At 40.4% G+C, this 12,481-nt stretch overlaps 1 protein-coding gene across 5 annotated transcripts in view; it reads right to left on the bottom strand.

Moving 5' to 3' along the window:
* TIAM1 (TIAM Rac1 associated GEF 1) overlaps positions 1-12,481 on the bottom strand; it is a 198,360-nt gene that overhangs the window by 98,838 nt on the left and 87,041 nt on the right. The window lies entirely within an intron of this gene.

The raw sequence follows: 12,481 nt of genomic DNA, 5'->3' as shown, positions 1-12,481 counted from the left end.
TGAGTTTTTGTGTTTGCTGTCCTGTTTAAGTAAAACAGCAGTCCCTGCTGCTCTCTATTATTAAACCTAATCAATTTCTCAGAAACACAACCCACTGAATGAGCTTCTGAGCAAGGCTGGTCCCTTTGCAGAGACATGCGGGAAGCTGTTTGTCAACGCGAGAGAGGGAAACTCCGTGAACTACTTTCTACGGCTGGTTAAGTGGGGAAAAATCCAGAAATGTTTCCTGATGTTTACAGGCTAAGCTGTTCCGAACCTCACAGATAATGAACTCAATGCAACCTTTTTCAGCATGGGGTCTCAAGAACTTAAATTCCAGCATGCTAAGCAAGCTGTTCAAAGCCATTCATCTTGCACTACCTTAGTTAGAGACATCAGACTCAAGCCATGTCCCTTCCCCAGAACTCCAGGAAACAGAGAGAGAGACCGCCTAGTGGTGCCTTCTGACATTCACCACTTGTCACTTTCCATTACATAAACATCAGCAGACAGGTGGAGAGAGAGAATTTTGTGATTCCGCCTTTGCCTTCTGGGGATGCCATAAATACTGTATGAAGTTCATCAGGGCCATGAGCAAAGTTCTTGCCAACAGGGGAATATAATCAGCAAAAAATAAATAAAATATGTGTTTTGCATAAGAGTCCCTTCTCAGTGCTGAGTGAATATGAAGTACGTGGCTTCATTATGTATTTAAAGAGTTGGCTTCAATTACCCAACTGTGCAAAAGCACACTTGGTGATTTCAGATAATCAATGGTTTAGTGAGTGGCAGGAAAAGGGAGATTCGTTTTAACCTAGAGAAATACTAGAGAATATGTGCCAGGTCTAGCACACTAACATTTTGCATAATTTAAGTTTATAGAAGCAAAAGAATAATTGCAAAGTGGGTCAAACTTTTTCATTTCAAAAGAACAAAAGAGAATAAAGTTAGTTGTTTAAGAGGCTACATGGAAATGAACTTTCTGGGTGAATTCTTTAATGACTCTTTTTTGGTTGATTGTTGATCATATTTTAAAGTTTATTTTAGTGAGGGGGCAGGGGCTTTTGGAGCCAGAGTTAAAGTGATAGCTTGGGACTCTTGCATCCCACATTAGGATGCTGGGTTCATGTGAGAATCAAGTTCATTGTTTAAGAGTCCGTGTCCTAGCTTCTCTGTCTCCAGTGTAGCTGCATGTTAATGCATACTGGGAGGCAGTAGGTAATAGCTCATGTACTTTGGTGCCTGCCACCACACAGAAGACCAGAATGGAGCTCCTTTGGGTCTTGTGGGCATTTGGGGAAAGGACAACCTTTCTTTCTCAGCCTTTCAAATAAATAAAAGTTGGAACAAACAAAAAGGGGGCGGGGGTTCATGTCCCAGATACTCCATTTCTCTCTAGCTTCCTGCTAATGTATAGCTTGAGAAACAGATGATGACTCAAGTAGTTGAGCTGTTGAGACCATGTAGCCAACTAGGATGGAATTCTGGGCTCCTGGCTTTGGTCTAGTCCAGCCTTATCTGTAGAAGGCATTTGGGATTAAACCAGTGGGTAGTCTGGGTCTCTGTCTCTACCTTCCAAATAAAATGAGAATAACTTTTTAATTAAATGAAAATTGTATTCATGTTGTTAATGAAACTGTTGATTTAATTTTTACATAGAGAACTTATGAAGTTCCCTTCCTCTACCAGAGAAAGTCATGCAACTGAACTCTTCCCCACCCTCTGCTTCACTTTTACCAACCATTCCAGGCTCATTCATTGCAGAAAGGGAGCTAGAGAACTCAGGATCCAGGCACAAGAGTTGAGAACTGTTTGCCACAGACATGAACAAATGGCCCATAAATGGCAATGGCAATATTCACCTTTGGGAAATGAGCAGTCCCAAAGAAAAGACCAACACATATTGTCATCTGGGGTCCCTACTCAAAAAGGCAACTTCCCATGTGCTTATGCTAGGAAAGCCCCCAGTCATTGCCACTGCACACAGATGACAACTAAATAATTTTCTGGTAGCTCACATCAAGTATGCTCATATAGCCAAGAATCACCAGATGTTTGATGAGAGTCTAAAAGGCACAGAAAAAAAATATATCAGGAGAAAAGAGAAGCAATGCCTGACACAGAAGATATGGTCTCCAAATAGTTTCCCCAGAAAAGGAAGAAAACCTCAAACAAGAAAAATTGCAAGCTCAGGTTTCAATAATAATGGAGCAATGGGATGAATGGAGGCAAGGAAAAAGGAAGGGAGGTCAGGCAAAAGGAAAAGGGAAAAGAAAAAAAAAAAAACAGAAATTAACAGAGAAAAATGGAAAAAAAAGAATGCTCTGGAATAAAAACAAAACCAAAATTAAAATATCAACAGAAGGCAAACCACTGTGAAGGATAAACCCACCAGTGATGAGGACATGATATTAAATATTTGACACAAGGAAGTAAGGAAAATAAAGAACCAGAAATGAGAGTGTTTTCAGAAACATAACTGAATGAACAGGAAATGCTTTCCAAACTAAAGTTCTAGATTACTGAAATATTATTCAAGTAAAAAGCAGAAGGGAAACTTTCAAGAGTGTACCATTTTTTCCTGGAAGTTGCCACAGTGTATTTTGATGAATAAGAAGGAATTTATTAAAAAGGAAGATGTGTGAGCAGCAATTACAGAAGGAGGTAGGACCACTAAGCATGAGACCAGGGAAGAGCACAGGAGATCCAGGAAGAAGGGAGTAATTGGCTAACACAGAGAAAGTTTAGAACATATCATTACATGACTGGGAAAATTAGTAAACTGTGCTGGGAAAAATCAAAGCAAAAGGCAATCACTAACTATTGAAGGAAAATAAAAACAAAAGCTGCTCATGGAAATAAATTCATAGTATATTGTTTGGTTTAACAGATAATATTTATAGGATGCTATAGTTTGAATATGCCTGAAATGGTCACATGCTAGAGACCTAAGTCACATGTCAATCATATTTGGAGGTAGGACCTTCAGGATTAGATGTGGTCATGAAGGTGATGTCCCCAAGGCTGTATCACTGGTCTTATCAGATAAAGAGAGACCCTCTCCTATTAGCTCACCAAATGGCACCCCCCCAACACACTATGGGGCAGTATGATGAGGCAGCAGGAAGCCACCACTGGATGACAGTGCCCTGCTCTTGGACTTCACAGTCTTGATAATCACAAATTCAACAAACCCCTGTTCTTTATACATTACACATTACTGGTTATGGCAAAGGAAAATAAAGCAAGACAAGGTTGTAACAGAATTTCTAAGATAGGCTACTAATTTCACCCTAAACTTTCATGTAGCTGTATAGAAAGATGAAGGAAGAATTTATCAAATCATAGCTAAACCCTTATCCGGCAAAACAATTAGTTGTCAATGCCTACACTACACTAGGGAATAGCATATAAGCACAGCATTGGGAATGAGGTCAAATGCAAGAATCCCATAATGACACCAAAGCCTATGGTGAAGAGAGTATGGCACAGTTGACTCTCAGGAATGAGGCTAGTAGTAGAGAGATAATTCTAGTGAAAGGTTTGTTTGGTTTAACAGGTGCATTCATATTAGTTTAAACTTTGTGCTCCTGTTTATATAATATCAATTTAAAGCAAAAAAAGAGAGAGGAAAGAAAGAAGGAAGGAGAGAAGGAAGGCAGGCAGGCAGGCAGAAAAAGGAACACAGCAGGATATTATGATACCTAATGGCATACAAGCTAAGCACCAAGCTCCAGCTTGGCCACAATTCCGCCTCTGTGCCGAGCTTCTGGCCTATGCAGGGAAACCTCCTATCTGCCAGCAGAAAGGCCTGTCATGTTGTTGGTGCTCAGCACTTTCACATCCATTCTCTCCCTCTATCCCCTCCAAAGACTTAGGCAAGTGAAACCTTTGCCTGGGCTCTGGGCCCTCCCCCTCTGGTACCTGAAAGATGGGTTCCAGGAAGGACTTCTTTTCAGGACCTCTACCCTTCCATACCTTATGTGGTGTTAGTAAGATGCCCCAGGCATTTGCACATGAGTCTCTGGTGCCATCCTTCACTCCCACCCTCCTGAATCTGCTATTTCGTTCATTAGACTACATGAGATGCTGTTGACAAGCTGATCTATGGACGATAAGGGTCCCACAAAAAATATCTGCCTGGGGCTCTACACATTCTAAACTTGGCCCTTTCCACAACTAATCCATGCCAAAACCAAAGATAAATATTCCCAAGCAGCTGGCTAGCGGCAGGGATATCATCTGTGGTGTTGGGAAAGCAGGATTCAGCTAGAGATCAAGTCAGCATAAAAACCAACCAAAGGAAGTACAACCTCATGCTCACCTTGTCACATCTGCGATAACGCAAAGCCAAGAGGGAGACAAGCACCAGGGAAGATCACTTTAGGATCCAAATGGACTTCAACAGATTCAACAGAAAGACAAATAACACATGGAAAACATTTCAGGTAGATAACACTTCAGTTTCGCGTTCAGATATTGAAAAAAAGAAAAGACAAATAACTTTGGACAGGAACTATCTTGCTGGCTGAGAGTGATGTTGGGAAGTTAGGTGCCAATACCTCAGCAGGAGTCCAGTGTGATGTAGTTTCTACTAAATTAAACAAATTGATATCAGCATTGCGGAGTCACAGCACAGGCTGTAGAGGGGAGATCATACAGAAGGCAAGATGCAAGTCCTCAGCACACTTAGAAACAAGAATAGGAGGAGGAGCATGCATAGAGCTCAGCAGTGCAGATCACACTTGGGCCTCCCCCATGCCCTATCAGAGCGCAAGTGTGCAACTCAGCTTGCTCCAAATTCCAGCTTTCTGTGAATGTGTACCCTAGGAGGCAGCAGGCCACAGCTCAAGTAGTTAGGTTCTGCCACCCATGTGAGTGACCTGGATTGAATTCCTTAGTCCCTGCTTTGCCCTAGTCCAGACCATTGTTGCAGACAGCAGGGGAGTAAACCAGCAGATAGAAGTTATCTCTGTATCTCTCCCTCATTTAGCTTTCAGCTAAATAAATCCGTTCATAAAACATAGGTTTACATTGGTGCAAAAAGTCCCTGATTTTCAACCTTTTTTGTAAAGCAAACATATTTGAAATTCTATTTTTTCATGAACCGTTTAAAGTATTGTTTAATACTTTTGTTTAATACTATTGTTTAATACTAATATTGTAGCTTTAATGACAGGGAGGCTGCTCCCTTCAAGTTGAGGTGCTGAAGCCCCCCTAAAGTCTGTTCTACCAAATCTACTTGATATTTCCTTGAAAAGTTTCCAGATTGTATCCCAACCTGGCTATCTGTGTCCAGGGCAAGTGTTAATAACCTGCAACTCTGATGTCTAACAGCAAACACATAGGGTCCTCAAAGAGAGAACCTCAGAGCCTAGGAGATGGAACTTGCAGATTCCTCATGATGAGGCCACAGTTTCCATAAAGAAACTTAAGAGGATCACAGAAAATTAGCTACTTCACAAAAATAGCAACTGACTAACACTTAAAGAGCATTTGCTGCTATCTGTCAGACACATAACGACATAATTACATTTATTCACCAACCTCACACAATGCTATAGATATCATTCTTTGTCCTTTAATGGGTGCCTCTTTGTAGTATGTATGCAACACCCTTGCACAAATAACTTTCCTTTGCACAGGAAAACTTTCCTAAGAGAGCAATCCTCTCTTAGATAATATACATCATTGTCTACATACCTTCAAATACATAACCTCATGCTTTTCTACCCCAACCAATGTTTTTCTTTCTCTGCATGGTAGCTATATTTCCAAAGCAGTTAATATACGAGTTAAAACTAATATTAAGATAGGTAATCCTAGAAGTCATAGAGTTTTGGGACCTGTGGCATGCTGAAATAGTGGAAGAACAAAAGCCAGATGGGAAGCTGCACTTCCTAAGCGGCTGACAGTGTCTCTTGTTCTGACCAAAAGAAACATCTAATTGCAATAGTGCATGCAGGGATGACAGCCTCTGTCTGCAGGCCCACAGCACCGCTCCTTCAGCTGTTCCAACCCTGACGCTCACACTCTTTGCCTCCCCACACAAAACCCCTCTTCTACTTCTGCTAAAATCTTTCATTGGGTAAACCTCTGGGTATCTGAGTAACTGCATCAAATCAACAGCAGGAAGGCTCTGGGAACTGTGTGCACTAAATGGAACCCCGGGGCTGGAATAACCTACAAATTATTTCCATAATCATGGCTGATCCGCCTTGCTTTAACCTCACCCCCTACACACATAGGTTTCTTTCAAATCCAACCCCTCTGGAGTTATGTGGATTACAATAAGTAGAAGGCACAGAATGCCTTCACAGATCCTGAACGGCAGTAATTTCCTCTGAAAAGGTTCATTTTGTGCTCTATCCCACATAAGCAGCATAAAAGTTTCACCATAACAAGAAGACTCTGAGGTTTTCATGAATAAGGGCTTATGTTGCTACAAAAGAATTTGATTCAATGTGACCTACAGGGTATTGAGAGTCTATTAGCAATTTTACGGCCAAGAAAGTCCTTCCAAATGGTATCTGTACGAGAGATGTGTGTGTAAAAAGGGGCCATTCTGAAATTGATCAGTAACCATATAACCTAGATAGTGAGACAACAAAAGTCAGTATCAGAGATACTCCCAGTAAGTGACTTAACCCTAAAGCTGAGAGAAAATTTATGTCTTGTCACCATAATTGCCAGCTCTCTACTGTATCCTTATCAAAAATATTATTTGTAGGGGCCAGCACTATGGCATAGCAGCCTAAACCAAGCCTGGGATGCTACCATGCTACATGAGCACTGGTTTAAGTCACATGTGCTCCATTTTTGGTCCAGCTCCCTGTGAGTGTGCCCAGGAAAGCAGCAGAAGACAGCCCAAGCACTCAGGAACCTGCTACCCACAGAGAAGACATAGTTGACACTTCTTCTTCCAACCACAGCCATTATAGCCACTTGGAGAATGAACCAGCAGATGGAAGAGTTCTGTTCTTCCCGCGTACTTTTTCTCATTTTTGCCTTTCAAACAAATAAATCTTTAATGATAATTATAATAGGAACCAGATATCAGTCTTCACATCAATAATAATTATGATAGTAACTGGACAAGCAGTATACTTACACATTGAGAGGTTTTTGGGAAACAGAAAGACTTGATTTACATTCCACTCTCATACTCGAGAACTTAAGGTTCAGTTATCAGGCTTTGTAGACCACAGCTTTACCAAATTAATCTATCACAATGGTATAAAATACGAACACACAACCCAACAAGTGCTGTCCTGAGATTAAACTGCACCCACACTGTAAAACATGCTCAAGATGACAGCATATATAAGGGCTCAGTAAAACATACCAGCTGCTGCTATCACTACGCTATGACTATTGGTGTTATCAGAATAATTAAGCGTTTTCACAAGATATCCAAGTAAAAAAGTTATGACAAACAAGAAAAACAAGTTAAAATATCACATCAAAGAATAATTGCATGACCTTGAATGCAAAGGTACTTTGAAAAGTTCATGAAAAATGTGGGCATCGGGAAACCAAATACTTAAAACTCTCACTGCCGCCTCCCAGGGACTGCATTAGCAGAAGGCTTGAATCAGGACCTAGAGCTGGGAACTGAACTCCAGTACTCAGATGCAGACATTCTACTCAGTGTCCTAACTGCTGGTCTAAATATCCATTGATTCTCTGCTAAATGTAAATTGGGGGTTGCGGGGGGGGCGGTCTGGCACTGTGGCACAGCACGTTAAGCCCACGTTTGATGCTCCTCACCCAGCTTTCTGTTAATATACTTGGGAAAGTAGCTGAGGAGGAGTTGAGTACTTGAGCCCCTTGTCACTTATGCGAGAGATCTGGATTGGAATTCCAGTATTCTTTTCTTCAGTCTTGATTAGCCTCAGCCATTGCAACCAATTCAGGAGCAAACCATTAGATGAAAGATTGTTTTGTTTGTCTCTTCCTTTCTCTGTCACTTCACTTTCAAATAAAAGGAATTGAAAGATGCTTCTATTTTGGTACAACAAATTAAATTCATTCATAGTGGTCTCCTAATATACATTTTCCTAACTTAAAAAAATATTTATTTATTTTTATTGCAAAGTCAGATATAGAGAGAGGAAGAGAGACAGAGAGAAATATTTTCCATCAGATGATTCATTCTCCTAGCAGCTGCAATAGCCAATCCAAAGCCAGGAGCCTAGAGCTCTACCAGGTCTCCCACGCGGGTGCAGGGTCCCAAGGCTTTGGCCCATCCTCGACTGCTTTCCCAGGCCAGAAGCAGGGAGCTGGATGGGAAGCAGGGCCACTGGGATTAGAACCGGCGCCCATATGGGATCCCAGCATGTTCAAAGCAAGGACTTTAGCTGCTAGGCCACCACGGGGCCCAATTTTCCTAACATTTTGAAGATCCTTATTAATTTCAATATGTTACATAAAAATATCTTTAATTTCAATTTCTCATGAACTTTCTAAAGGATTATCATATTTCTTAGAAAAGATATACAGAGCACTTAAGCAAAGCATGAGTCATTAAAATTAAAAACTTGACTATAACAGTGGTGAAAAAGCAAATGTGAAAAAACAGACGTGAAAAAGCAAGAATGAGTGTAGAAATACCTGAAACAAATATAATAAAACAAAGATAATTTACAAAATACACAACAAGCAGCAAATTTCATTTAGGCAGAAAGGTCAATGGAAAATGAGCAAATAAAGAAATGAGCACTTCGCTAAAGTGAATGGTATTAGTATGGTCATTAAACGTGAAAATAGCTTACAAGGGCAAAAAGGATCTGAGAGTACCTTAGTGCCAAGCATGAGCAACAAGCTCAATTTCTGAGGCTTCTAATTAGAGTATAAATTATTTTAATCATTTGAAAACTTCTTGGCAGGGCTCGGCGGCGTGGCCTAGTGGCTAAGGTCCTCGCCTTGATCCCATATGGCTGCTGGTTCTGGTCCCGGCAGCTCCAGTTCCTCTCTATCTCTCCTCCTCTCAGTATATCTGACTTTGTAATAAAAATAAAATAAATCTTTAAAAAAAAAAAAAAAAAAAAAAAAAGAAAACTTCTTGGCAGTATCCAGTAAACTTGAACTTGAACCTATTCCATGACCCAGCAATGCCATTCCTAAGTGTATATCCAAGAGAAATGCAGACAAAAGTATCCTGGGAATAGGCACAAATGTGCTCATAGCAACACTGATACTGGTCCCCCCACAACTCAAATGTACCAATGGAAAGTTCATCACGTGCCCCAGTTGGTCTGGGACTGTTATAGTTCACCCTGACATAACTATTCAAAAACTCTAAAGTATCCTTAGGAAAGCATAAATGTCCATGGAAAAGAACCTTCAAAACAGAGTCCTCTTTAAAGCAGGAAGAATATCAACTGAAGCTATCAAAATCAACTTTTCAACCTTTTAAAAACCGAGTTTTGCAACCAACCATCTGAGGATTATTTAGCAAAGTCAAATGGATGAATCTGAGTTATGTACAGCACATTTCATGACATCCTCTGTTAGTCATTTCTCCATCCCCCATTCCCACAATTTTATGAAACCCAGCAGCCTGGCAACTACCAGAGGGGTAGAACAGGTCTGAAACTCTCATAATACATAATTCTCAGAGAGTTGGCATTATCTGTCCTTCAGATCCTAAGAAACCCATTTCACAGGTTGTCATAGCTATTTAACTTGGCTCAGACATCACTCAGGCAAATGATCTTCATTCCAGGGGTATATGCAAGAAATAATCAGTGACAACTGTTGAACATCATAGCTAGCTCAGGTAGCATCGTAAGTGGGGTCAACTAGGAAGATGACCAAGAAATAAGAAAAGAATCTGGGAAATACAAGTTCCATCGAGAACTTCAAGAAGCTCTGACAAAATCCTAGAAACTCATACACACGTAGACAATATCCGAGAAGATCCTAATCTCATCCTCTAATTGACCAAAAAGGCTCTGTAAAAGCAGAGGAAAAGGCTAAGACAGAATTGAAATGCCTGAGTATTGAAGGTGTGTTTTACCATGCACACGTGCTTGGGAAACTGGATGACTGATGGCTTCTAGTCATTTAAGGAATTCTCTGTCAGCATTGATTGTCCCACAAAACTAGAAGCAGAGGCATGAGCAGCCACATATGAAAAAGCATAAAGGTTCTACAAAGCTCAAGCAACATACTACAGAAAGGAAGCATCACTGGGAGGAATAATCACCGGCAACACCAAACCACAGACGACCTCCTTACAATGCATCAGGTGTTCAACCAAAAACACAAGACATGCAAAGAAGCAATAACAGTTGGTCCATGTACAGGAGAGAAAGTACTCAGTGAAACTCTAAGGAAGCACAAATGCTGAATGTGCTAGACAAAGACTATAAACCAACTAGTTTAAATATATTCAGAGAACTTAAGGAAACGACGTCAAAAAAAAAAAAAAAGATACATCACCAACAGAAAACATCAAGACACAAAAAATAGAATGTTTATTTAAAAAGAAAGAAAGCAGTATTCATTCTAACGGTCAACAACAGTAGAACTGAGTTGCCAAATGGAAAGAATCTGTGAACTTGAAACAGAACCAATGAGATTATCCAGTGTGAGTCTTGGGTAGATGTGTTCTCTGTGTCATATATCAGACCCCCAGCACGAATACACTGTTTTGGTCCTGCTAATCAAAGCAGTAAATCTGACAGTCTGACATAACAAAAGGATAAAAATCCATACTTTATAGACACAAGGTTTGATAAGATGAGGAAGAGAAACTTCAGGCATAGCCAATAATTTTAGAATATTATCATTTTATTTTAGGATTAATATTAGAAGAGAAGGTGTTATGCTAAAAATTTTTGACAGCTCAAATCATGTCTACATGAGGGAGTTCATGATCTTTCTAAAGTGCTACACAAATGATATTGAACATAAGCTTAAAAAAAGAATCTAGTTGATGGTATTCAGAGCCAGTTTCTCAAATCTAACTAACCAGCACTTCAGTTTGAAACTAGATGAGGTTTCTCAATCTGCACCCAGAAACCAGCAAACTATTAGAGGAAGACAAAGGAAACACTCTACAAGGTACAGATAACGGTAGAGACTTTTTGGAAAAGTCACCAAACCTACAGGCAGTCAAACTCAAAACAAAGAATCAAACAGGACTACATCAAACTAAGGAACTTCTAAGTACACAAAGCAAATGATCCACAAAACGAAGAAGCAACTAACAGAATGGGAGAAAATCTTTGCAGACTATACAACTGATAGGAGACCAATATCTAGGTTTACAAAGAGCTTCAGAAACTCAACAGCAGCAAAACAAACAACCCTGTGAAGAAATGGGAGAAGGAAACCTGCAGGTATTTTTCAAACGAATACATTCAAATGGCTAATAGACATATGGAAAAATGCTCAGTCTACCTAGCTATTAGGGAAGTACAAATAAAAATAACATTGTGGTTGCTCCTAACTCCAGGGAGATGGGCCTACATTCAGAAACCTACTAACAACATCTGCTGGCAAAGATGTGGGGACAAAGGAACCTTACTCTACTGCTAGTGGGGGTTTAGGCTAGTGCAGCCACGATGGAAGTCAATATGGCGAGTTTTAAGACATGAAATTGACCTATAGTATGACTCAGCTATCCCACTCCTGGGAATAAAAACTGCATTGAGAAAGCAACCTGCAACCCTATATGTGCAGCAGCACAATCCATAACAGCCGAGACATGGAAACAACCCAGCTGCCTGTTCAAAGAATGGATAAAGAAACTTCGGAATACTACTCAGCCAATAAAAAGAACAAAATTCTACCATCTGTAACAAAACGGTACCAGCTGGAGACCATTAGGCTCAGTGAAACAAGCCAATCCCCAAAGGACAGATATTATATGTACTGATATAAGGCAACCTTCATGCAAAATGTGAAAAAAAAATAGATGTTTAGGTGAACAAGCATACACATATATTCCCACTAATAAATTGTATAGTAGAGGCTAGCATACCCGGAAGTGCAGGTGTTTTGCAGCCTGCATTTCCACTCCCGAATAAAAGGAGTACTTGGCAGCGAAACAGTTCACTATACCTCAATACTATGGCACTAGATTTTCTACCTTTGTCTTTGTCTACAACGGCATGGTGCGAGTGGGTATCAGAATGTTGAACCTTTAGCTGTTGCTGGAATGTTGCAGAACGTTGAACTCGTAACTATACTGCTGTATAATATAAAAGGGGAAAGCGGTGGAAGGAGAAGGTGAAGGGAGGTCAGACGGTAAACAGAGAAGCCCTAAGCCCAAAAACTCTCATGGAAAACAATGAAAATAATAATAATAAAAAGCAACTAGGTGAGGTGTTGCAACACTGGAATTCCACAACGCTTATCTTGTCATTCACTGCCACGTCCGCTTCTATCATGAACAGCAGATGGATCTACCACTCAAAGGAAAAGGAAGGCTGGGTATACAGAGATGAGAAGGCACTGCTGCCGAGGAACGAAACGCTCTGCAAAGGAAGTG

The sequence above is a fragment of the Ochotona princeps genome, chromosome 3 (assembly GCF_030435755.1).
Source record: "Ochotona princeps isolate mOchPri1 chromosome 3, mOchPri1.hap1, whole genome shotgun sequence".
NCBI lineage: Eukaryota > Metazoa > Chordata > Mammalia > Lagomorpha > Ochotonidae > Ochotona > Ochotona princeps.
Note: the sequence above shows the minus strand (reverse complement) of the source record. Positions and strands in the feature narration are given on the sequence as shown.